Source organism: Podarcis gaigeae (assembly GCF_964106915.1).
Source record: "Podarcis gaigeae genome assembly, chromosome: 3".
Taxonomy (NCBI): domain Eukaryota; kingdom Metazoa; phylum Chordata; class Lepidosauria; order Squamata; family Lacertidae; genus Podarcis; species Podarcis gaigeae.
This window is the reverse complement of record NC_139680.1, coordinates 52,795,079-52,821,935: the sequence shown is the minus strand read 5'-3', so window position 1 is coordinate 52,821,935 and position 26,857 is coordinate 52,795,079. Positions and strand designations below refer to the sequence as shown.

At 41.2% G+C, this 26,857-nt stretch overlaps 1 protein-coding gene across 1 annotated transcript in view; it reads left to right on the top strand.

Moving 5' to 3' along the window:
* Positions 1 to 465: 465 nt before the first annotated feature.
* Positions 466 to 26,857, top strand: part of LOC310840973 (uncharacterized protein) — a 169,544-nt gene continuing 143,152 nt past the window's right edge. Inside the window, exon 1 of the mRNA XM_083731458.1 lies at positions 466 to 484. The gene's annotated coding sequence lies outside the window, so the exon portion shown is untranslated. The remainder of the gene's footprint in view (positions 485 to 26,857) is intronic.

Here is a 26,857-nt window from a genome sequence, read left to right as displayed (position 1 = left end):
GTGTGTGTGTAGAATAACAATGTCAGCAACATGAGGTTTGTGAAAGTGTAGCCTTAAGACTGCAATAAGCTAAAAAAAGAACCTCTTACAATACTGTGGTCTGCCTTATCCAACTTGGGGACCTCCTAATGTTTGGGACTGCAACTTCCATCAGCACAGTCAGTAGCAGGTTGAGGGAGGCTGCTGTAACTTTAAACTTCTAATCTTGGGAAGATTTGCATTACCAGCATCTGTTTCTGGTGCCGCTATAGTAAAGGTTTTCTTTCCATGCATATGTACTGCAACCAAAGTGGTGACCTATCATGTGCAAACAACAGATTATGGTAGGTTTGAGGTGGGTATCAAAATAGCTTCCCTGAAGCATGTTTTTCTCTCTTTCCACATATGTCAACTCAGTTATGGTGTTAGGTTGGGTCATGCCACACATGTCTCTTCCTTCACCAACCAGAGTCATGGTGGATGACATGGCAGTGTCATGCCACAAGTAAGTCATGCTACCCATTATGGGAAAGGGGAAGAATGTGACAGAAGGCATTTTCAACACCTACCCTGTATTATGTGTAGTTTGGTCCTAAGGGACCACTCTTTCCTTATATTGAGCTGATTCTTGCAATATCTGATAACAGGGTGGTCACTGTGTAGTGAGAGTTTGTGACACCCATCTACTTCTCTGTAGCCATGTTAGCAGTGGCAGGAATGTTGTACAGAAGAAAAATCCCTCTGAAACGTTTACTTTATAACATAATAGAGAGAACACTTGATTTTGAATGGAGGATGTTAAATGAAGGAGCCCTTGGGAAATATTTTGTGGGGTCTGTGGGAGAAATTGCTTGAGATAATTATCTGAAAATACAGATTTTAAAAAATCACTGAATCTTCAAAAAATAGAAAAGGTATTCTGAGATATTTTTCTGCCCTGCTGCTCTGCTCAGAGTTACTTACAACTATAAAAACTTCTTTTCCTTTGAAGACTACACCTGGACCTTTAAGGGTAGCAGTTCAGAACTTACTCAGTAGGCTTTCTTTACTGTTGTCAAAACCACAGGACATGCATTCTGCCATGATCATTGCAGGGCCTTTGTAGAAGAGAAGGTTTGTTTACCTGTGAAATAATCAATGGCATGACTTCATTCCCTGAAGACAGTGAGAGTATGCTACATGAGTCACTGAAATGAGAATGAGCAGTGTTTTATCAAGGCACAGTGCCTCATCTGCCTAATAAATAAACTTTGAGTTAAGATATCCTTCCTTCCTTCATAGGCATTGCAACTTGAATTGCCAACAAAACAAAATCCACTCTGTAAGTTACACTGCTGAAGGTCTTCACCACTGCAGATGATAGATAAGGAATCAACTTCTGAATGGCTTCATTCACTTCTGGAGCAGGTAGGGGTTGTGCTGCATGAAAAGGGAATTCACACACTTCTCACTCAAGAAAGTGTGTAGGGTCCCAATCCCTTGGGCGTTTGAGAGGCATTTCAGCCAGGAGACAAAGGTGCTTGTACAATGTACTGGTTACTTGTTCTTCTTGTCATTCTGTTAGGGGACATGTCATACCTTTGAATGCCTGTCAAGGCAGCTACAGAGATACGACTTGCGAGGATAAGCAGTAGCACTAGTGGACACAAGCTTTTGCTTAATGCCACATTGTAATGTCACAAAGGAGCATAATGAGCTGTCACCAAAACTGAGGCTCACACATCTCTCTGTGAGGAAGCTGGGCAAGTTTTAATGTTGTAAGTTACAACTTGCAGCAATAAATTTATGGTTTTCACTTACACTTGTCATGAGTTACAGCTTTGCTACCTCAACATCACTTGTCTCCACATGCTGTAGCATTCCTCACATGCGACCAGTCTCCACCAGTTAATGAGAAGAAGAAATTGCATTTAGAGGATAACAAAGGAGAGGGGGGAAATAGGTGAAATTCTCGTGGGTGGGGTGCAGTGTTTTGGTCATGATTACCTAACTTTAGAGATGACCAAGGAGTGTCCACGAATATCCTTTCTTTCATTCAGGAAACCACCTCACCAATTATCTGCACTCTGCAGTCTTCCCTCATGCCCAAGATTCAATTAAAGCCCAGAGATAGACAATCCAATGGGACCTTTTCAGATAAGGAAGGGTTGGAAGCCAAGAAGAAGAAGAAGAAGAAGAAGAAGAAGAAGAAGAAGAAGAAGAAGAAGAAGAAGAAGAACCCACACAATAAGGTAAACTCAAAAGCCCACTTCCAAGAAAATTCTAAATTGCCCTGAGATCGAGACAGATTATTTTGTCTGTTTGGCAAGGCAAGAACAATTTCAAGAAATTGAAGGCCAAATCTGTGTATTAGCACTGAATTATGAATAATTTGCTTCCCAAAATAAGCCCAGGCTGTGAGTTCAAAGAGAGAAAAAGAAGGATAAGGACTACTTAACCCTTTCCCATTCCAACAATTTTTCTGTTGAAATACTCGTCTGGGGAAGGGACATAACTATTTGTATCTTTTCTGACATGGGTGGAAAACCAATTGGGAGTGAGATTTCCAGCTCTTCCTCTGCCTCTTTTTCTGCATAACCATCCATCTGAGGTTATTATTTGGTTTTTTAATTTGGGTTTAGGCTGCAGATATTTATATTAAATGTGATATGGAGTACTTATAGTGCACAGGAGACAAACTATATTTTCTGGGCAGTTGTGTATTATATTTTAAGTCTCTCTGTCTCTCTTATTCACTGGAACTTCTCCTTTGTCATGGTGCTTTTTGAATCTGTGTTCTCTTTGTGATCATCTCACCCTTGGCCTGGTTCTAATGTGCTTCTCCACCAATGTTATGATTTATGTCATCTTCCAGAGTCCAAACTGTCCCCCAATCCACTTTCCCACCTTTATATTTTCCAAATATAAAGCAACAAGAGCCACCAGTAGACCAACTTGCTCGTATGTCCGCTTTAGGCACTGAAGAGGACAGAAACATACTTGAATCCAGGAAGAGGAGTAATTAAAGCTCAAAGTAAGAGAAATAGCTGCATAAAAAGAGAGCACTTTATTTTAATTGTCCAATTTAATTAATTCATTTGGTGTTCACAGCAGCAGCATTGATCATAATGAATTAATTTGATATTAATGCGGATGTCATATGTACTTCCACAGGAATTCCAGTGTAATTCAGCATTAGCTCAATGTACCATTAAAAGAAAGTGTTAACTATAAAGAAAAGGTTTGAATGGTGCATTTGAGTTTACTTTATATTCTTTTTTGCTATTATAGAATATTTATGGCTTAGAGGGAAGAGAGTGTTTTGAAGCTGTTAACGAGGCATAAAATGTATCCATTTACAAATTTAACATTGTGTAAATTGGCTGGATTTTGCCCTTTTATAATCTAAATCAAAGAGAATTAGCTAAGATAGTGGTACTCCAAGCAATCAAAATAAAAGATTGTGGAAGGAAATGCATTAAAGCTATTATAAAATATGATCACCTTTGGGTTTTTGTGCTTCACTTGTGAACTCTAGATAATCTCTACTGCTATAATAAAAATGTGAAGAAAATTATACATTTGCTAAGAACAGTCTGCTAAGAACAGTCTTGTTGAATGACAATTCTTCATTCTGTTAGGAAAATGTCTTACACAAACAAGAGATAGGATTCCAAGAAAACGTGTGCCAAAGCCATTGTATGGTCTTTACCCAAACTGCTTTTTACTCCACTTGACAATCTAGCACATGGAATTCATATGTTTATTTATACATTTCGGTTTCATTAAAGATACAAAAAGGACAATTAATATAAGTGTGGAGAGAATATACCAAATAAAATAGATTAATAAAAATATCAAATAGCTGGATAATCCAGGGTATAGATATGTAGCTGTAAGAAAACAGAGGTAGGTGATAGTGGAGAAAACCTATTTTCAAACTATAATGTACTCAGAGTGGTATATAATATATAATCATAAGCAGAAACAAGCCCAGAAACAATAAAATAATGATCTTATACAGTGATTTTTTTTCTTAAAAAATGTTTAGGTGTACTCTCATTTTCCTACTCATATTGACAACTGCCCTTCAATGAGGCCAAACTTAGATTCACAAAATGTTTAGGGGTATGTGTACCCCTGTGTCCCCCCCTGAAATAAAGCACTGATCATACAGAACAACAGCATCAAAGAATCAAACATTAAATACAGCAGAATATAACAGATGAAAACTGTTTTGTTTTGTTTCAATTTGTCTAAAATGGGACATGAAAGAGCTGGTTGAATCTCCCCAGGGAGGGCGTACCAACTGTTCAAAGCTTTTGACTGCAAGAACTTTTTCTCTAAGTTAGAAGAGTAAAAATTTGAAGTTCAAATGTAATATCAAAATAATAATATAGTTATCAGATGTGCGCAGGGAGCACAAGATTCGACTTGTATCTGTAGCATTTGGAAGAGGCATATTTCACATCTGTTCTGTTTGTTTCCAATTAGATACACTATTTGGGTCTGAATCTGCTCGGAAAAACCTGATGCTCTGTTTTGCTCCCATTCTATATGGAGAATATAAAAATGAGGACAGATTCCCCCCATTTTCACATGATTGGGTGAAATTTGCAGGCAAAGCAGCACCGCTAGAACAGATTAAGCCGATTTTAGGCATATCCATCCAGGTCATTTCAGGCAGGGAATCTTTAAAGAACCAAAATAAAGTATTTTTTTCCCCACAGACAGTACATATTTCAACTATATATATTTTCAACATGGAAGGATTTGGAGGATGAACCACCTCCTTTGAGGGGATGAAGTTTGTTTAATTCCATAAATTTTGGCTCAAATAGTTCATCACAAGGGCAGACTTTGACAATTTGGAGAAGGGAAAGAGAAATCACATTCTCTTTCAAAGTTGTAAAATATTGTAAAATGTGAAAGTGTGATAATCAATCCTAAGGATGGTTATTTATTGATCTCTATAGTAGTCTGGAAGGTATAGCTCAGGGTGGTTCATATCAGAATTTATAGGAATCAAAATCCTCATGCACCCATAAGAAGAAGAAGAAGAAGAAGAAGAAGAAGAAGAAGAAGAAGAGGAGGAGGAGGAGTTTGGATTTGATATCCCGCCTTTCACTCCCTTTGAAGGAGTCTCAAAGCGGCTAACATTCTCCTTTCCCTTCCTCCCCCCCAACAAACACTCTGTGAGGTGAGTGGGGCTGAGAGACCTCAGAGAAGTGTGACTGGCCCAAGGTCACCCAGCAGCTGCATGTGGAGGAGCGGAGACGCGAACCCGGTTACGAGACTACCGCTCTTAACCACTATACCACACTGGCTCTAGTTTGATTCCAGTAAGCATTGTTACTTGTAGAGAGAAGCCAAAATTTTAATTCATCTGTTTTGAAAATGCAGATCTGAAAGAAGACTCTAATGTGTTGGAAAACTACCAACAACTTTAAATAACTGCTTGAGAATAGGAGGTTTTTCCTTTTGCTTCTTTGTCAACCATTACTATGACTATGGTTTACAGGTCAGGTGAATGAGTTCATCTTCCATTCTCCCTGTTTAGGGAAGTTTATAATGTTTGATGTTTTATTGTATTTTTAATATTTTGTTGGAAGCCGCTCAGAGTGGCTGGAGAAACCCAGCCAGATGGGTGTGGTAATACTACTACTAGGTAAAGGTAAAGGTACCCCTGCCCGTAAGGGCCAGTCTTGACAGACTCTGGGGTTGTGCGCCCATCTCACTTAAGAGGCCAGGGGCCAGCGCTGTCCAGAGACACTTCCGGGTCACGTGGCCAGCGTGACATCGCTGCTCTGGCGAGCCAGAGCCGCACACGGAAACGCCGTTTACCTTCCTGCTGGTAAGCGGTCCCTATTTATCTACTTGCACCCGGAGGTGCTTTCGAACTGCTAGGTTGGCAGGCGCTGGGACCGAGCAGCAGGAGCGCACCCCGCCGCAGGGATTCGAACCGCCAACCTTTCGATCAGCAAGTCCTAGGCGCTGAGGCTTTAACCCACAGCGCCACCTGTGTCCCTAATACTACTACTACTAATAATAAATTCTTCTGTCTGTCTTCGGCCTTTTGTGGTTTGTTTATCAAGTGTCTCCTTAGGACCTTCAACCATTTTGCCATCACCCCAGATTTAGGGATGGAAGGATATTAGTGAAATTGTGGCCTTTGATGACTGAATAGGCAAAATGACTGAATAGTCTGTTAGACTAGAAAGAAGGAGGGATTCTCATCATTTCTTGTGGACTCATGTATAATACAGAGTAAAATGTATCTAACTATAGAATCCTATATATTTCTCCTCAGAAGAAAACTCTGCTGAATTCAGTGGAACTTACTCATATGTAAGTAACAAATTCTAGCCATATTCACATTGTACATTTTATAAATTGTTTTACACCTAGACAGTAATTGGGACTAAGAAGTATAAAAATATTACATACTTTATATCTCTTCCATATCTATGTATGAAGTAAATTAAATCCCTTGCCATTGTGAAGAAAGGAGCATGATCTAATAACATCAAACAAAGTTGTGCTTTACTGGGTTTCAAAATGGAATCTTGGTGAGAGAAAATTAAGTTAAAGGATCAATACAGATGGATTATTTTAGACAGAAGACATGGATTTATGTCTGTTCTCACACTGCTTACAGGAATGTTCATTATCTCTCTCTGGGTGAATTTTTAACAAAGTATTTTGGTGTATATTTATACAAAACTAGAGAGAGCAGCTGGATCCTGGAATTAGAGTACTCCAGACCTCTTGGATTAATTTTGCATTGATCTTCTCAGACAATGGGCCAGGATTACCTCCTCCTTTATCAAAAGGAAAAAAAGAGGAAGATATAAGAAAATAAAGTTTGCATACTTCACTGGCTTAATATGTTCATGTGAAGATAAGAAGAAAAACAGAGAAAGGTAAGAAAAGGAAGTTTAGAGGCTTCCCCACCAAATGTAGGACTTAATATTTCAGCACAGGGAGAGTATTTAAATTGTGTGTGTTTTGCTGGTGATAGTGTTATATCCCTTTTCCTAATCCAGAAATGCTTAAAGATACAGGAATTCAAATATGTAGGTGGAGTTTGTGGCCTGTATGGGTTTTAAAAAAAATAGAAATAAGGCTTCTGTAGAAAGTAGTGCTCTGAATCACTCACAAACTTTATGAGGACTGCATTGATCAATACTACTTTAGAAATTATTGGGATCAGCACAAGGAGATGGGCAGAACACAACAGTCATGGGGTTCAAACAGCCAACATAGAGCCATTTCATTATGCGGTGTGCTGCCATAGATGCTCTGGTTGCTAGGGACACCAGTTGGAAATGACCTTAATTTAATAGTAAATTAGGCTGAAATGTCCCCAATGCTTAAGCCTTATGGATTTCAGAAGAGTACATTCCTTTTGCAGACCCAGAGGTGATGAATATACATTCCATTTAACATCAACCAGGATTTGCTGTTGCAGCAGTAGCAACTGGCGTTTTCTTGTCTCCTTCTCCCCACTCGGTTCCGCAAACTCTGACATGGACTGTACAGATGGGGAAGCTGAAGTAGAAAAATTGCCCACTCTGCTAGACAAAGAGGGTTGTTGGAATTTAGATTAAGAAGTCATGAGGAACTGATGCATTAAACAAAATGTTAAATCAGTCAGCAAAAACACATCTGTTATGCCCAGTGCAATGCTGTCCATGTGCCATGCGCTCATAACTCATGGGGGCATCTATTAGTGAATTTGTAAAGAAAAGATAAAGTTTGGAGGGGCTGGAATCCTCCTCACCTGTTTTTCCTTTAAACAGGAAAGTGATTTCAACTCACCAGGATGTGACAAAGTATATTTGCCTTCTTTCTTGTGGTTGATCATTTGAAAGGTTTCTGTCAAGTCAAAGACATCCTCTTCCATTCTTAGGAAATTGGTGTGGCGTTGCTCCTGTCAATGTGCTTATAACATGCTGGAGATAGAAAAACTAATGCAAGCATCTAATAGAAGTAAACATGACACTGTGAATAGAAAGGAGTTATGGATTTTTTCTAAACTGAAACACTCTGCCTTCTGGCAAACTTCACAATGCTTTCTGATCTGAGTAATCAATACTTGGTTTGAAAGATTTGCATATGTGGGCTTCTGATTCCTCAAAGGGAGATGCAATTATTTTGTAAATTATTCAGCATTTTGTTGGATAGACTTTGGACTTCTTTAATGGTGGAAAGGAAAAGCAGTGTTTTCAAATGAGACACTTCAGCTTTAAGGCTGGGTAACTCTGCTGTCAGTGGTGAAGTATATATTGATTTTATAGAACATATGTTTTGGAACTGCTTTTTAAACATGTCTCTCATAACTTTGTCAATGTGAAAAAGTCTGGAACTTGTCTGGTGTGAAAGAAGAACTTCTTCCATTTGTGTAATGTGTCAAACATAGTGTTGTGGTATGCAGGGTCATAATAATGTCCTTTATGCCTGACTGTGCTGCTGACAAGACTGAAGTAGGATTCATAAAAGCAGGAACACTCTTTTGTATTAGTGTGTGCACCAACCAGAAGATTCAGTTTGAGCTCCTATTTGGTGCTTTGAAAAACAGCCCACCTCGGTCTGAAGCACTTGGGAATGTGCCCAAGATGAGGATTTTTTCCTTCACATTCACTATTGGGAAACCAAAAATAAGATAAATAATAAAAAAAAACAATTAAAGGGCTAAAACTCCCCATTGACAGAAAGAAATGAAATTTGCAGGCATAGTAGCCCCTCCAGAGTAGAAAATATTCCAATTGGGGTTCATGGACACCTTTAAAGTTGCTGTGTGCAGGTTTAAGGAAACTTTAAATTTTTGGCAGAATATGTTGAAATTTACCATTGTCTATTCTGGGGGGTTGTATGCTGTCAAATTTCAGAAGGAAAACTGCAGTTGTCCTGCCCAATACCACAATAAGGAATCACTTATCTTCTTCTACCATCTTAAGAGCTGCTAGTCTGAAAGTGGCAGAAATGGGAGAAGTAAAGGGAATTAATTTCTCTCCCACTATTAAAATTTCTGTGTGCTAGGCAACAAATCAACAGTACTACAAGAGCTGCAGCTGGTACTGAAATTTCAATATCCACCTCACAAAGCACAGGAATTCCCTCTGATTGTACATGTGGCCTGTCAGTCACAGTGAAACACTCGTCCTGCCCTCCCTTAGTATTTATCCTACTTCCCCCTCATATCCACCAATACGCTTTCCTTATAAACTGAGCTTAGAGACACTTTTAGCAGACATTTGTTTTTGCATTGTTTTTGATATCTGCATTGCCAGGGTGTCATGAAGTACTTCTGGGTCTTCCACTTTTTGGTTCCTGGTGCCTCTACAGATTCTGCTTCAACCCCAGACACCCAGAACCCCTCCAAAGCACCCTGCTTTGGCTTGGGCTTCAGGATTCATTCAAATCTGTTGAACATCTCTACTTTGAATACCTCATATATTTGTTGAATTCTCTAAGGAGTGTGCTATGCGCAACCATGCCCAGTGAGGCAGCCATTTATTGACTGGGGCTGCATCTACTTTGATTTCATGTGCCCTCTGGAAGTTAATTTTACTCTGAGAGTCTGTTTCATCCAGGAAACTCACTTTATAGGACAAGGTAATATGATGATTTCCAAAACAGCTGATAAGAAGAAAAATCAATTTTGCAGAACACCTAAAGAAAGATAATCTCTACAGAAATAATTCTATTTATAAAGCTCTTTTTATGAGTAAGAGAATTCTAGTTTTGTCACATTTATGTCCTGGGCACAGTCCATCTTGTCACCAAACTATGTTTTCCCAAATATATCTTAGCTACATTCCTTTCTTCTTGGCATATATGCAAAATTATTACATGTAATTTCATTGCCTGCTGCATTAATAACATCTGTAGTCTGTTTATGTCTGTTTCCCCAGGTCAGGAAGGCTAGAGCTTGGAAGAGTGTTCTTATTTTAGCAATAAAGTAGCTCTGATTTGTAGCTTCTGTAACTGGAAGTTCCACCCTTACCTGGCTCTCATCTAGACCCTAATCTGGGCAGGCGTTGCCATATGCTTTCCTCTCCTCATCCCAAGTAGCCTCACATGAAGCTCTCTAGGCACATGAGCAGCAGCCCTGAAGCTCCTGGCTTGCAATCTCCTTGGGCTCCTGTGGACCTGGACTAGTAAGGTTATGAGAGCTAGCCAGGAATCTAGGCAGTTGATGTGGGAACCTCCATACTAAGGCAGGAATGTCTGAATCCAACAGTTCTTCGGAGTCACTGGAAGTTGTGCTGTTCTGCTTGGGTTCCTACATCCCCTGATATAGTCTGAGGTATGGGCAAGGCTGAACCCTGATAATTTACTAAGAGCAATACTGAGAGCACAGTACTCAAACATTTTATTCATTTTAACGTTATCTTTTATTTAGGGTTTTGGGGAACTTGGGAACTAGGGAACTTTTTGGTCCCTGTTGCTTAACTTGAAATAATTTCTTCCTATATTATTTTGACTTTATGTGCACTAAGCTTTGGTTTTTCAATCTTAGGTTTTAGATATTGTTGGACTTCAACTCCCAATATCCCCGCAGCCAGGAATGACTGACATGGTGGGGCAATACAGCACTGCTCACCTCCTAGAAAAGACATAACAATGTCAAAGTTAAGCATGTGTCGGTGCATGGGCAGAACCAACTTGGTACTTCTGCTGGTGCATGAATATAGTTCTGCCCTGCCCCCCCCACCATCCTGACAAGCAGCAGACATGCCATGTTCAGGTGGCAGTGCCCCACCATGCTGGCTGTCCCTGCCTGTAGCCACCTTAGCCAATGGGTTATGGCAGCTACGGTCCAACAATATTGGGGGATCCAAAGTTGAAGAAGACTCTACTAAGCCAACTGCTACCAGCACCACAGTGAATTCAGAAGAAAGCTTTAAGAGCGAGAGTTGGGAGTTGAGAGTTGGTGCACCATTTTGAAATTGGTGCTTAAGAGAATAATTACACATATTTATGCATACATGCCTACCCTACCCCTATGTATTCTTATAACTCTAAGAGGGTTTAGAAGTGATGAACCATTACCCTGGTAGAGCGTATGCTTGGGTTAAATCCCTGGTACATCCCTTTAAAAGCATCAGGCCGTGGGTGAAATGAGAGTCTTCCACCTGAGACCCTGGAAAACTGCTGTCTATCAGAAAAAAACAATACTGGCCTAAAGGTCTGATTCAGGATAAGGAAGTTAAATTCATTAGTATGCCCATTAGAAGAAAGTGACCCTTATGGGTATCCATACATTCTTCTGGAAAAAACCTAATCATTCCTTTCTCTGAAGATGGTAAGAGACTTTTTAAAAAATCATTGTTTCATCTATGCTTTCTAAGTAAACAACTTTCCTTAATTGCAAGCAGCCCCTCTTGCTTTTTAAATAGCAGACTAAAAAAGAGCTGCTCTGGTCAGGAAAGAAACCCAAACCCATTACGAAGCCTTCTAACACAGTATATCAAGTCCCAGGAATATGCAACAGTAAAGCAAATTTTAATTCACCTTCAGATGTAAAAGGAAGGGATGTTCTGGACAGCTTTTATGTTATATAAATGCTAGTGAATATGTAGGATCCTTTCCAAAGTGACAAAACATCAGCATAAAAAGTAAGAAGAGTCTTCCACCCACACCTGCTTTTATGTGATCTCCCAGCACATTTTCAAGAGTAAGAGACATCCTGTAAGTGTAAGTAACAGACTTAATAGACAATCAAATGTGAAAAGAGATTGATTTCATACTGCCATAGTTGGGACTGAGAGGACCAGAAATAACTCCAAGCCATCCATGTGAATGTTACTTATAAATTTCCCAGGCATTATTATTTTTTTCTAAAACGAGGGAATATGATTATGTCTTCTTGTCCACCTCTCACAGGTATTCTTGTGATAAGTGGGATACTTAGTATTCTCTCTATGGCCCACTCCACAAAATAGTATCATTTCTTTGGGAAGATGGAAAAATAGTTTCATTGCACATGAAAACAAAACTATCTGATTGCATTGACACAGTATCCTTCATCCCATGGCGAAGTTACTCAGTGGTGTTTTGTGCCTCCTTCTGAGATGGGGTGGCTTCTGCCTGCTTGAAGGAGGCAGAGATAAAACCACTCCTCAAAAAACTCTCCCTGGATTTGGAATAAGCAAGTAACTACTGGTCAGTTTCCAATCTCCTCTTCTTGGATAAGGTTCTTGAGCAAGTGGTCGTCGACCAGATGCAGAACCCCTTTCAACTGGGGTTTAGGCATGGTTTTGGCACAGAAACTGTATGATGACCACTGTTGAGAGAGAGACAAGGGAAATGTGTCCCTGTTAATTCTCCTTGGCCATGGTATCCTTCTGGAGCTGCTGTTCGAATTAGTTGTGGGTGGCACCATTTTGCAGTGGTTCCTGTCCTACTTGGATGGTCATCTCCAGAGGATGGTGCTTGGAGAGTGTCCTTTGACCCCATGGAGTCTTCAGTGTGGGTTTCCTCAGGAATCCATTTTATCCCCTACACTGTTTAACATCTCTACATGAAACCGCTTGAGTGGGGTTGTCTGGAGTTTTGGAGTACACTGAAAGCAATATGCTGATAACGCACAGCTCTATTTCTCCTTTACATCTGCAGGTGTGACAGTGGGTATGCTGGACTGTGTAAATAAATAACTAAATAACTAAATGGGTCTAGTCTAACACTACAACCACAACACCACACTCTGGTTCTGTTCCCATAGACTAGTCTTGCAACATTTCTAGATGTGAAGCATGCTGGAGCAGCAAACAAAATGCGGAGATAGCAGTCCCCATAGGTTTGGTGAGGTCTGCTTTTGGAAAGGGGACAATGGATTCTCTAGCTGGCTGCTCCAAATATATAGAATACAAGCAGGAAGCTGAACCTGCTTTCTCCAACTGAACTGGGAGTGAGCTGAAGAGCAGAAACTTGGATTTTGCTGATCTGGGGAAGCAGGGTTAGGGATAAGAATAAGGTTTGATGCAGTTGCTTGGACCTACCCTCCTTGCCTTTGTGTTTGCTTCTGCATCATGTAAGTAGTTCTTTATACTCAAAATATAAAAAAATAAGTGAACTTTTACAGGGAGAGAAAAGATGTCCAGTTTTCCCCCAAAATAAATTCACCATGTACTTCAGAAATGGGGAGCCTGTGGCCTTCTAAATGTTGGTGGACTCCAACTCCTGACAGCCCCAGGCAGTAGAGCCAATGATCAGGGGTGATAAGAATCCTAGCACCATCTAGAAGGAATAGGTTCCCCATATCTGATGTACAGAGAAGCGAGCATGCAGAATAATACCTTAAAAAGTTAAAAATTCTGGATGAGCTCCTGGCAAGGCTGTGGTCACACAGGGGCTCCTTTTATATGAACTGATGCTTCTACAAGTGAGTTGCATATGTAGTTGTTATTTGCATGATGGAGATAGTTTTGAAGGTCTTTCATTTTAAGCATCGTGAAAGTGTTGGGCTTACTCTTTGCTTTGTTTTATATATTCATTTTCATGTTCTGTGTTGGTCCTTTGGATATAGCTTATTTTTTATTTTATTTCCCCCGGATATTTCTTGAATATAAAGAAAACCTGTTTCTAAATCAAAAAAATTCAAAATGTAATTTTCACTGCCTTGTTTTATATGTGTAACAACAGTTGTTTTTAACAGCTTTAGCTTATCTTCTTCCTCTCCCAGTTTGTAATTCCCCTCCCTCCTCCATGTCCCTCATTATTCATACCACAAGGAACATTTGTCATTAATCGTTCTGCTCACAATACTTAATTCCTTTCCCCCCCATCCAAGTTCATTGCTAATGAATAATACATCTCTTTGCCATTTCACATCTTACAAGCTCTATCTTACTCTCAAGTAGTTAGGCTGACCTGAAAGGGAAGACAAATTAGTTGCACTCAACTGGAAGCAGAATACACACAACTGAACAGAGCTTAAAAGCAAAAAAACTAGCACAAAGGAATGAAATTAAATGATGGGGTTGAAGCAGAGGAAAGCCCTAGTGGTAAAAATTGATCACACACATGGAGGGACAGAGTGTTGTTTATTTCACAAAGCGGGACTGAAGCACTAAAATAGACCACATTTAAGCATTGAATTGAAATAAAATGTGGAAATGGGCTTCCATGTGGAGGAGAGAAAATAAAGTAAATATAAGTTAATTTAAAAAGAGTCGTCTAGTGCAGCATTAGCATAGATTCAGAATTTTATCACAGCACTTATTCTATGTATTTATTTAGATGATTTATATAGGTTGTTTTCAGCAAAGTCAAATAACATAAAATGAATGCATATAATTCTTAAAACAATACAACCTGCCTAAAATACATGGCAACATATAACAATTCCATAAATACTGTTTTACTGATAGCAGCTACAAAATCCATTTATCTTGATCCTCCAAACACCTGCCAAAAAAAGTGAATCTTAACCAGCTGTATAAATCTATAGGGAGATGGAATCAGATGCACCTTAGTACTTTAGTACCTTCCACATAGGGACGCAGGTGGCGCTGTGGGTTAAAGCCTCAGCGCCTAGGACTTGCCGATCGAAAGGTCGGCAGTTCGAATCCCTGCGGCGGGGTGCGCTCCCACTGCTCGGTCCCAGCGCCTGCCAACCTAGCAGTTCGAAAGCACCTCCGGGTGCAAGTAGATAAATAGAGACCGCTTACCAGCGGGAAGGTAAACGGCGTTTCCGTGTGCGGCTCTGGCTCGCCAGATGCAGCTTTGTCACGCTGGCCACTTGACCTGGAAGTGTCTCCGGACAGCGCTGGCCCCTGGCCTCTTAAGTGAGATGGGCGCACAACCCCAGTCTGTCAAGACTGGCCCGTACGGGCAGGGGTACCTTTACCTTTACCTTTACCTTCCACATGAAAGCAGCCAGCACTGAAAAGGCCCTTCTCTGTGCCCTCAGACCACACACTTCATCTTATGTGTGGGCCACCAAGAGATTCTCATCTGATGAATTTCTCTAGGGTGTTGCCATTTCTACTCTTTTTCCATATTGCTTGCACATTTAAATGCTCTTAACATTTAATTTAACAAGGATGAAGTAGTAATAGCACCTTCTAGGCGTAATGCCTTTCAGTTGGGGGCTAACAAGGAGCCAACGCAGCAGTGAGAATCTGGCAGGAGAAGACATGATACCAGACTTTACACTGTAATTGGGATTCATTTGTAGAGGCACTTGGATTAAGTGTTACTTTTGCATGCACAGTCAGGGAATGATGGCTTGGAACACCTTCTTTCAGCTCTATCTGACATGCCAACTGTGCCTTACCTGAAGAAAATGGGCAAAGCCTCAGGTATTTATGCCATAGTCACCTCTAGGTCAGTTTACCAATTACTACACAGGGCTGCCCTTGAAGACAGCAAGTCAGTGGGCAAAAGGCTGAGGATTTTGTCAGTTGTCATGCCAAGATTGTGTGACCATTTGTCCAGGGAACTGTGCCTGCCTTGTAGTTAAGCCAATTTTATTTCAACAAGTATTCTTCTAATTTGGTCTCTTGGATTACATTTTAACTGCTGCTTTTTGCAGCTTTCTATTTGATGGGGGCATGAGAAAGGGAAAATAGCACAAGGACTGCTCATTTTATGTTTGCGTCTAGCACTGAGCAACCTGCTTAAGGCTGTTTCAGTCTGCAGTAGCCTTCTTCAGAAATTATATCTCATACATTTAAAGCATGCATGCAGGGGGGAATGGAGCAATGCATGCTGGCTCAACTCTCTGTCTTGCCTGTCCTGCTGTCCACCCCTGGCTCCACCCCCATATCTCCATTCATTAGGCAAGTAGTCTGGAGCAGGAAACTATTGCATGGAGGAGCCTGCATGCAATTAGCTGATGTTTTGGGGCTTTTCCTCCAACCTTTGCAAAAAATCCAGGAGTGATTCCAGTGGGGACTAAGCTTCCTTTCCACACAGCTAGTAAGAACCATGATTTTGGGAAGCAAATTTCAAGTGCTTGACCCCATGACCCTTGAAAACACTTGCCTCTTCAGAAGCATTTACATCAGGAGCAGCTCAGGGTTTATTGGCAATTTAGCTGAACCTTAGAAGCCGATGTGCTTTCAGAGAGGATTCAGAACTGTACAATGTCTTTATGCAAGCATTCCTTGATATATTTGTATCCTTTGAGATGTGCATTCCAAGCAGTTGTAGAGTCTGTCTGTGAGGTCAAACAGGCACATATATTCATGTGGAAGAATTGCCTACTGATTCTGTGACCTCCGCAGAGGGTCAGGCCAGTGGATATCCCATCAGCTCTTAAGTTAACTAAAGCTTTCCTTGCAATCTAAGTTGGTAACTACACGCAGATCTCAATTTTGCTGAACTGCAACGAGTGACATTGCCATGCTTAGAATAGTTGCCAGGCAACTACAGAAGAAATTGCATTAAATATTGTGAATAGATTTCTTAAATCCCACCCTTGTGTTGGAGAGGGCTCGTATTTCTAAAAGATATTACTGCTTCAAAATTTAGGAACTTCCAATTGTGTTACTTGGAATGAATTAAAGATGGAATAATTGCTAGAGGGGATATTCTTTGAAATCATAACCTTGAAAATAAAATCTGGGATTCAAAATAGTTGCGTCCCAATGCCCTAACTTTGCAATATTTTGCATTGTGAGGTGGGTTCACCTGGGTAAGTTTAGGACCGGCTGGAGCAGCCAGAGCTCCTGCTGAGGCGTTTCCTGGTCCACACAGGATCTGGTCCAAAACCGAGATCTTTATTGAGTGGAAGTCCTTCCTGTCCTTCTGTGCTGCTTTCAAACTTCCACACATAGAATAACAGGGCTGTACATCAGTAAGTTATCCATGTAAGTTTGCTGCATAGGGTGATAGAGCAAGTACTGCTACACTTTATTCAATGTAATTATAGGAGTTATTATTACCAAACCAACATATGCATATAAGATTATTTCATGTATCACTTTATATTTGCTTTTTGTTACCTCTGTCCTAACTGCTGATGATCCTAAAGCCATTAAAACAACAATGCACATAATAGGCCTTGGACTTTAGTTATAGCAAAAGAAAATGGATGGCATTAGTACTTAAAGGGCCAACTCTCAACATAGGTGCTGAGACATAGTCCCCCTGGGATCCTTTGGGGAAAAGAGCAGGATAGAAATCTAATCATCATCTTGCATACATAAAGGTAAAGGTAAAGGTACCCCTGCCCGTATGGGCCAGTCTTGACAGACTCTGGGGTTGTGCGCCCATCTCACTCAAGAGGCCAGGGGCCAGCGCTGTCCGGAGACACTTCCGGGTCATGTGGCCAGCGTGACATCGCTGCTCTGGCGAGCCAGAGCTGCACACGGAAACGCCGTTTACCTTCCCGCTGGTAAGCGGTCCCTATTTATCTACTTGCACCCGGAGGTGCTTTCGAACTGCTAGGTTGGCAGGCGCTGGGACCGAGCAGCGGGAGCGCACCCCGCCGCAGGGATTCGAACCGCCGACCTTTCGATCAGCAAGTCCTAGGCGCTGAGGCTTTAACCCACAGCGCCACCTGCGTCCCTTTGTCTTGCATACATACATATATACTTAATATATATGTATATTGTCTTTGTCCATGGAGTTTTCTTGGCCGAGATACTGGAGTGGCTTGCCAGTTCCTGCTCCAGGTAGATCACATTTGGTTAAAACTCTTCACTATGACCTGTCCATCTTGGGTGGCCCTGCACGGCATAGCTCATACCTTCTCTGAGTTATTCAAGCCCCTTCGCCACAGCAAGGCAGTGCTCCATGGAGGGGATGGTGTGCCTGGCGTGCTCTGGTCCATGGGGTCACGAAGAGTCGGACCACCACTAAGCGACTAAACGACTAAACAACAACAATATGTATATTGCTTATATAGTTATCTATAGATCTGAAACATAAACAGTTATGGATGTTTGAAAGGGTATTTTTTTAAAAAAGAGACATATATCAAGTATAACTACCTCTGGTTACATACACTTCAGGTTACATACGCTTCAGGTTACAGACTCCGCTAACCCAGAAATTTTACCTTGGATTAAGAACTTTGCTTCAGGATGAGAAAAGAAACCGTGCTCCGGTAGCGGGAGGCCCCATTAGCTAAAGTGGTGCTTCAGGTTAAGAACAGTTTCAGGTTAAGAACAGACCTCCAGAATGAATTAAGTTCTTAACCTGAGGTACCACTGTATAGGAAAAGACTCAAAAAGTATCTGGACTAAAAACAAATAAAACCGAGTTAAATATTTGGGGATAAGATTTATCAAAAGACTTAATATTAAATTATGCTCCCTTAAATGAAGAATTTGTAAGTTGATGCACCAATGGTTGGAACTGAAATTGTTTATTGTGGGTAAATGATAAATGATATATTGCCCAAGTTATATTTTCCATTTCAATTCATCACAATTAAAATACTGAACAAGCAATTACAGATACCACAAAAATTATTGTCCAAATAAGTGTGTGTGAGAGAGAGTGTGTGTTAACTTATTCACCAGGATTTTAAAAAGGAATTTCACTCTACCAGCAGAGAGGAGCTCTGTCTTAGGACATCACTTATGCTTTCAGAAGAGTCCCTATATGCCTGCAGCAAGCTCAACTGGAGTAGATGTACCTCCAGTGGTGTCATGCTGGCAGTAAAGTTCAAAAAGGGATCCTCTAATAGTTGGTTAGAAGTGAAAGAACAGCAGGAAGGAGCCAGTGGGGCGCTGGATGTGGTGGAGCAACCAACCATGGGATGGTCCCTATCACAGAACCTGCAAACTTATGGGGCAATCCAAATTGGGACTGGGGAGGGAACACATGGTGAACCTACCACTGCATCTCAGGTCCTACTGGTTAGTGCAGAGTGGAAGGTACAGGTGCCATTCCCCCTTTCCGCTATGTAAGGTCTAGGTCCAAGGAGGAACTGCAGGTCTTTGGATGTAGTAGATCAGAAGCTACCAGTGCCCCACCACTGCCTTGCCCCCCAACATTAACTGGCTGGGGGTTTTTCTTACTGCTGGTGGAAGAACCAGTGGTGCTATATTTCCATCTACCTGTAGAAAAAGATAACAATCTTCCAGTGTGCTCCTACACATGTCTATGCAGATTTAAGGCATTGAGTTCAATAGGACTTACTCCCAGGAAAGTGGATACAGGATCTTCTTGTCATTCTCTATCTGATATATAAATTCCACAGTTAACATATTTCTTCTATATAAAAGGCTGTATCACTTTCTTCAAAGGTGGGTTGCCACATTAAGTTAATGTGGCACAAGCATATGGGTCAAATTGTAAGCGATGAGACAATATATGCCCTGTCTCTCTAGTTGCTAATATTGTAGGTGGTATAGTTCCTCTCCTTTTTTTATATTTAGACTTCAGGGTGAATTGAGGGATATTCTTATACTATCATTGAATAAGTTCTAGCTAACCGCACTTGTGATGATCAGCCACAGTTCTTAATGTTATATTAATAAAATATAAGCTTTAACCAAATGTTCTGTGTCTCAATTCTTCTTCCAGATATGTGAACAAGCAATTAATGGAGATCATATATTCCCTTCCCTTTCGAAAGAAGGACACTACCCAACTATTCCTTGTGAATCACGGTAGCTGCTCTTTATTTCAAGATCAATTCTGCTGCGTTACTTTAAATTCTTGTTGGTTTTTCTAGTGGCGATTTAACACCCAATTGCTGAGGTCAAATGTGACTCCTGTAGCAATATCCGCTTTTTAATTCTGTGCTGTTCAGTTCTGGTGCCCTGGGCCATGAGTTTTAAAGCTCTGTTAGCTCATTGCCTTTTAAAGTTTTTGTAGCATACGGTGATGTTCATATTCTCCTATGTATAAGGTTTCAACACTCTTAATTATGTTTTCCTCCCACTCTGTCCTCGTAAAAGGAGCAGTTAATTAATGCTGTACTACTAATGGATGTAGGTTTGCAGTTCATGTTCTGCAGAAATCTGAAAGCACGATGCAAAAGGGTTGGTGCAGATGAAGGAATGTGAGCTTACTGTATTTCTTAATGGTATCACCAAAGCTCTACTCAGGCATTCATTGTGGAGCTTAGTTGTACATATGAGTAAGTGAGAGTATACACCAGCACACTAGCTTTGCCCAATATCCTGGTCACCCACTTTCTGTTCAAGGGCAACTGTTTGATCAATATTGCTTTGTTACAGTGTTTTATTAGTACACACACTAGACATATATTGGTGGGGAGGTGCAAATGGAACTCATGTTAATATACGTTATGCTACCCTGCACATCCCAATTCTGGAATTAATTGTAGAAATGCTTCTAAACCAGTACAGTGGTACCTCTGGTTGCAAACGGGATCTGTTTGCAACATGAAAAGAGCACAACCTGAAGCGCCATATCTGCCAGGTGCACGACACGATTTGGTGCGTGTGCACTTGCGCGAAGCGTGATTTAGCACTTCTGCACATGTGGGAGCGACGAAACCCGGAAGTAACCCTTTCTGGTACTTCCTGGTCACCACGGGACGTAACCTGAAAGAATGTAACATAAAGCAAACGTAACATGAGGTACGACTGTGTTTAGAAGGAGCAGAATGGTTCTTTGGAACTCTGCAGGGACTTATGCTAACAGGTTAGAATCTCTATAATGCATGCTGTTTGGGAAGCTTTCCATTGCACATATATTGCAAGAGGATCAGATTTTGAAGTGCTTGAGAAGACCAAGTCATTTCTTCTTGAATGCCCTCCCTGACTAGCAGTGTCAAGGTATTCCTTCCAGGATAAGCATGAGAAAGGTTGGGTCGGTGGCTGCAGAATGACCAGAATGAGCAACACACCTGCCTTTCAAAGACTGATGGTGTGGCTCTTTGGCAGTGCTGCAGTTTGGAAACTCTTTTCCCTTTTGGAGTTGATTAAGAATTTTGGGGTAGTTTCTAAAGGGAGTGCTGCTATCCCCTACTTGACAACACAGCAATGGGTGGGTAATCAATCCGTTTTGTTCAGCTTTAGAATGCATTGGTCAGAGCAGGCAGATTCATTGCAATTTCAGAGGGAAATAGCAATAGCAATGAGCACCCTAAGACTTCTTCATGATGAAGGGTTATTGACAAAGCCACCAGCTTGCAGGGATCTCAGAAGAGAGCTACTCTAAGGCTCTGGCAATTTCATCTCACTCAAGGCTTACCAGCAGGGATGGTAGAATAGCTGCTCAGCAAACCATTTAAAGGGAGTATGTAAAGAACAGCGTGGAGAGGGAGTTGGCTGAACTACCCTTCACTGAACATTTTCATTAGCCACATTGACTGGAGTCAATGGGAGCAGGAGCTCATCAACATCTGGAAGGCTGCCACTCAATGAGATGAGGATGTTCCATAAATTAAAGGTGCATTGCAGATCTTTGTACAATGTAATAAAATGGTGGCCCTTCCATTGAAGTCTTGGGTCTTTGTTCCAGCATCACCATCACTGCCAAAGCAGTAGAGGCAAATGGTGATGCTGCCATCACAGCAGCTAGAATAACTGGAAGCTTATTGAACATCATCCACTTCTAATAGGATAATGTGTGGCACTAAATTGTACCCTTGAAATTTCTGTGGGTTTTAAAAAGGGGCAGGTGGAATTTGCCACCATATATCCCTCACCATGGGTGCAGGTGGTTATCATATTTGCCTGACACATTAAAGGTCCCCAGTTAGAAACTAAGCAAACAGTGAAACTTGCTTTCTGCATTACTGTGGGTTGGACTAGGTGACCCTCAGGGTTCCTTCCAAGTCTACAATCTTATGATTTGCCCATCACACACACACACACACACACACACACACATGCACACACAACCTCAATCAGGTGTTACTAAAGCAGAATTAATATGTGTGAAGTAGCTCTCATTTAAAGAATAGAGTTATCAGGTATTCGCATCCTTTGTGCCACAAGTGTCTTTTTGCTTTCTTTAAAATAATAAAAAAAATTCCCCGTCTGCAAAAAAAAGCAACTTCATAATAATCCCTCTATTCCTTTGTTACCCAGTTAAGTGGAGGATGCTTATTCCCCTGCTTTTGCAGGCACTGGTAATCTATTGCGACATTATATGAATTCCATTAATTTTTTCGAGTGTGTTAACTCAAAAACGCCTTGAGCAGAATGCCTGTACCCTGGGACAAATATGGCCAGTGTTTGTGAAAGTGAACTTATCAATAGGGCCATAGCTCTCCAAGATTTAATGGATTTCAAAGACATACAGGTATCGAAAAGATTTCCCAAGGAAGTTTGCTAGTTATGTCATTTTAATGAAACCTTTCACAACTAATGTCCAATGGGAAATGGTCTGGTTTCTGTTTGCAACAATCAAGGGCAATAAACAGTGGGAGAATGAAGAGCTTTGCAATGGATACCAATTCAGGGATTTAGAAAAATGATCTGGCTTCGGGCTTACTTTATTACAATCCTTCTGACCTCAATTTCCCCCTTTCAGTGTTTCTGGCAGCTTCTTGCTGCCATCTTGAGATTAGACAACAATTTATTAATTTTCACTGCAATGCAGCACATTTTAGTTTACAGAAAGACTGCTGCTTGCTATCAGCATTAAGTTACATGGTGTTTGTGATCATAAGTGCATGCTTGCACACAAAGCACACACAGTTTGGTTTGTCTTTATACTAATATTTCTGAGATAGTGTACCTGGCTGTATCCCACCCCACAGGCCTGCCCCAGCACACACCTTTTAAAAAGGTGCCAGATACTGGTGCAAAACAGATAACTAATAAATTATTATACCAAGTTTCCTAGTTAACTCCTATATATGTGTGCTTTTCTTGAAATTAGCATATTTTTGTGCCCAGTTTTTGGAAGAAGTGAACTCATTTATGTTGCTCCAAAATGACTACAAATAATATTATAAGAGGAGGCAATGTTTGCTGATTCATTCTTCTACCTGCACCCCCTAAGTCACCACCCACCTTGTTCTGGAGGCAGTGGCATAGCAGGCATTGCCAGCGCCCAGGGCAATGCAAGTATTGCACACAATAACCCGTCCAGGGTTTGGGTTATTTGTGTCGAGGATATTTCACACAAACACCTCATCACATGAAAATCATAGGACAAAAGTCACACATATTTAAGTACCCTAAATCCCTTTGAAATCAGTGTGCTTAACTGAACATGACTCAGTCTGTTGAAATTGGATTTTGAACATTTTCTGATCGACGCTTCTTTTGTTGTATATTTAAACCTCAGCACACAGAAGCTCTCACTTAAATGGTTCTTGAAGTTTACATCTTCAAAATAGTCCCAATCATACTTACATTTAATGGAGGCATTGGACACAAAACAAATCAATGAGCTTGTGGGGGGTGGGGATCTGTATAAGCATGTATGAAGTGGTTTATGTCATAATTCTCTAATAACAACAGCATTGTACTATATATTTAACTAAATGAGAAAATCCATATCTATTTTAAGAGATGGAGCAGCAATGTACTTGGCCGAGAGATGAGGAAGAAGTGCTTCAGTAATGGTTATGATTCCCCATCAAAAGATGATATATGAACAAAAATAGGGAGGTTCTAGTCCTTAAATCCAAATGGACATTAACTAGGAGAGTGGAAAACCCTACAGCGTGAAATTCCAGTATTAACCAAGCATGATCATCCTATTTCCCTTCCTTTTGGCACAGCCACATCAAAAGCTTATTGAATGAGTGCCAGCTCAGCAGCTCTCAAAGGCTTTTGCCATCTGTGAATGAGTGGTTGTCAGGCTTTTATTCACTCCCTGTACATAGGCCAGGAATTCAATCCATACCTTAATGGCAGCTGAGTAGAATGACTTGTGGTTCCTGCATACAGGAGCAAAGTGAAATAACAGGTCTGAACAACATGCCATAAAGCTGTTTATGAGGTAGTCACAAGTGTCACTTTCCATGAGGGACAATGTGATAATTCAACACCTTTAAATTATCACTTGCTGAATCCAACCTGCTGCAGAATATACGTGAACAAACATCAAAGTTGTTTTGGAGATAAAGGCAATTCTTCTAAGTATGTATTTGAATACATACAAGTATATTTGCAGTGTATTTGGTGGACATAGATCAGAGAGAGCACAATGATGAAAAATGGAAGTGTCTCTGGCAAATTACAGCTGGTTCACATGGGCCCCAGTATACTAATTCCAATCCTGTCCTTACGGCTGGGTGCTGGAACCTGCCGCCACAGTAGTGGTGCACAGTAATGTCCCACAATATTTCCATATTTTATTTTATTTTATTTTTAAAAAGTGGTGCAAAAAAGAGTGCAGAAATTAGGAAAATGTGCATACAAATTTATGCTTCCTAGGATTGCCACCTTTGGTCAGGCAAAAGATAGGTCAGGTTGGGGGGGGGAATGGGGGGGGGATGGATTACAGATGGACCAGGCCCATGCAACCCCCTTGCTCTCTGACTCCAAGTCTCTGTCTCTGAAACTCCCCTCCACCAGGGGCATGCAAAAACTCCCCTCCACCAGGGGCATGCAATCCCCACTTCTCTCTGATCCACCCCCCTCCGCCTGCGCAAAGCCTGATACTTCCCCATAGCAGGCCCACACACTGGGAAAAACCCTCTCTTGCTCTCCGCAACTCGTCCTCTGTCCATGCAAAAGCTTCCTCTCTCAGACTCCTCTTCCTAGCCCACCCTCTGTCTGCATCCTGCAATAACTCTCACTTTCACGGCTCTCCTTCTCATGGACCTGCCCCCTGCCTACACAAACTTTCACTTAGGCTCTCTCTCTCCTCCTCCCACTGGACCCATCCTCTGCCCCCAAAGAGGAGAAGGAGGAGGGTGAGCTTGAATATATGAGAAAGGCATCTTGTTTGAAGTCCAAACAGGCAGAGCACACTTTTCTCCAAAAAAAGGGGGTGATCATGTTTTTCTAGGGATGGTTAGCAACCCTAATGCTTCCAGATGCCCGCCCTGTGTAGCGTATGTGTGCTGTGGCATGCTTTCCTCTTTCACACCATGCATCCAGCATTACTAACTGTGGCTCCTAAGAGAAAACTTCCAAACCTTCATACTCTTCACTTCCATTTGCTACACTGCTAAACAGTTTGGATATGTAATTTTGACAGCAGCTCAAGTTCCATTAAATTTGGAATGGGACATGCCTTTCAAAGCTAAGGCTACAAACAATTTGACTTTGCTCAGCACCTTTGGAAAACACCACCGCAAGCCCATACACCAGCATAGCTCCAATTGGAGACCTTTCTCTTAACTGTTAGCTGTAGCTGTACTGTATGTATGACACAATGGGATGTGTGACTCAAAAGCAAGCTCTTTAAGCCTCCACCAATAGGTACATTATTATTATTTTTTATCAATATGACTTTGGAGACATACAAGGGACCACTGCAAGTCCTGCAGTGATTTCATACATTTTGTTCAACTGGTGTCTCTTGTCAAGCTGGTGGCTTTATTGATTAGAACACAAGTGACTTGCCACACAGTTTCATGACTTGCTTTTTTCATAGCAATTATTATCAAACCTGAGATTGGACTAGGTGTGCCACCTTTTATGATCAGCGTCTTTGAACTTTTTACAGGCACACAGAAGGCAGAAAGCAACGAAGATGCAGTAACTTGAAAAAGAAGAAAGAAATCATTCTTTTATCAGCTATGGCAGAGGTAGCAGTTGATTCTAAGGTAAGATTCTTCTGCTGCCCTCTGTATTAGTAGCAGCCAGACTGCTGATATAATACAATACAATGCCTGAATGTCGCATTACGGGTTCACATCAAACAGAGTTTTTTTATAGTTGTTTTTTTAAAAAGCTAAGAAGAATCATGTCCTGCTATACAAATAAAAGTCAAGTCTTACACTTCCTGCCCCTCCCCACAGGTAAAAAAAACCCCTCCAAATTAAGGGCCAGAACCTTGGGGGGGGGGGGAAGGTTTTGCCTGGTGCCTAAAATTAAATTAAGATGTGCCAGACAAGCCTCCATGGGGGGAGTATTCCACAAGCAGGGGACCACCAGTGAAAAGGCTGGCTATCATGTTGCCACCCTCTGGACCTCCAGCAGAGGGGGCAGATGAAGAAGGTCCTCAGATGATGATTGCAGAGTCTGGGACGATTCACAGAACAGTCATTCCAGAATTGGTGTTACATGTTTAGACCATCTTGCCTTGGTCAACAATCTGGCTGTTGAATTCTGCATCAGTTGCAGTTTCTAAACTATCTTCAAATGCCACCCCCACTTATAATGCATTGCAGTAATCCTATACAGAGATCACCAGAGCATACACAATAGAAGTTAGGCTACCCTTGTCCAGATAGGGGTGCGGCTGGATCATCAATCAAAGCTAATGGAAGGCACTCAGTACCACTGAGGCCACAGCAATTGATGCAGGAATACTTCCAAGCTATGTGCCTGCTTGCTCCTTCAGAGAGAGTGTAACTCCAGAGCAGGCCACATCCCCTCCATTCGGTCTAAGGAACCACCCACTAACAGTGCCCCAGTCTTGTCTGGATTAAACTTCAGTTAATTGGCGATCATCCAGTTCATTACCAAGACAAGACATCAATTTAGCACATCTTGAGCAACAGGCAAGATAGATTTTTTCTTTTGCCTGTTAGTACTGGTGATATCTGCTCAGACTTGTGCATTTGGATTAGCAGAAGTTCTTCTTTGTTCTATTTGAATAAATATAACCTTTTACCAATTCCTGTTGTTGAGTCTTCCTTCGGAGTGTGAGGCAATATGAGTAAAAGAATTCTTGAAAAACGGTACACTGAAGCCTCCATATCTTAAGGAGCCCTGTGTTTCAGCACCTCATTGAAGGCATGCAAGGCTTTATAAGCTGCATGTCACTTTATGCGCAATCTTCACCCCATGCTCAGTGCTTTTTGGATGGGGTTAGGATTAGGCAGCATTGTACCTCCACTGGGCTCTGTCTATAGGGAGCACTGCTGTCACAGAGGCCCCTT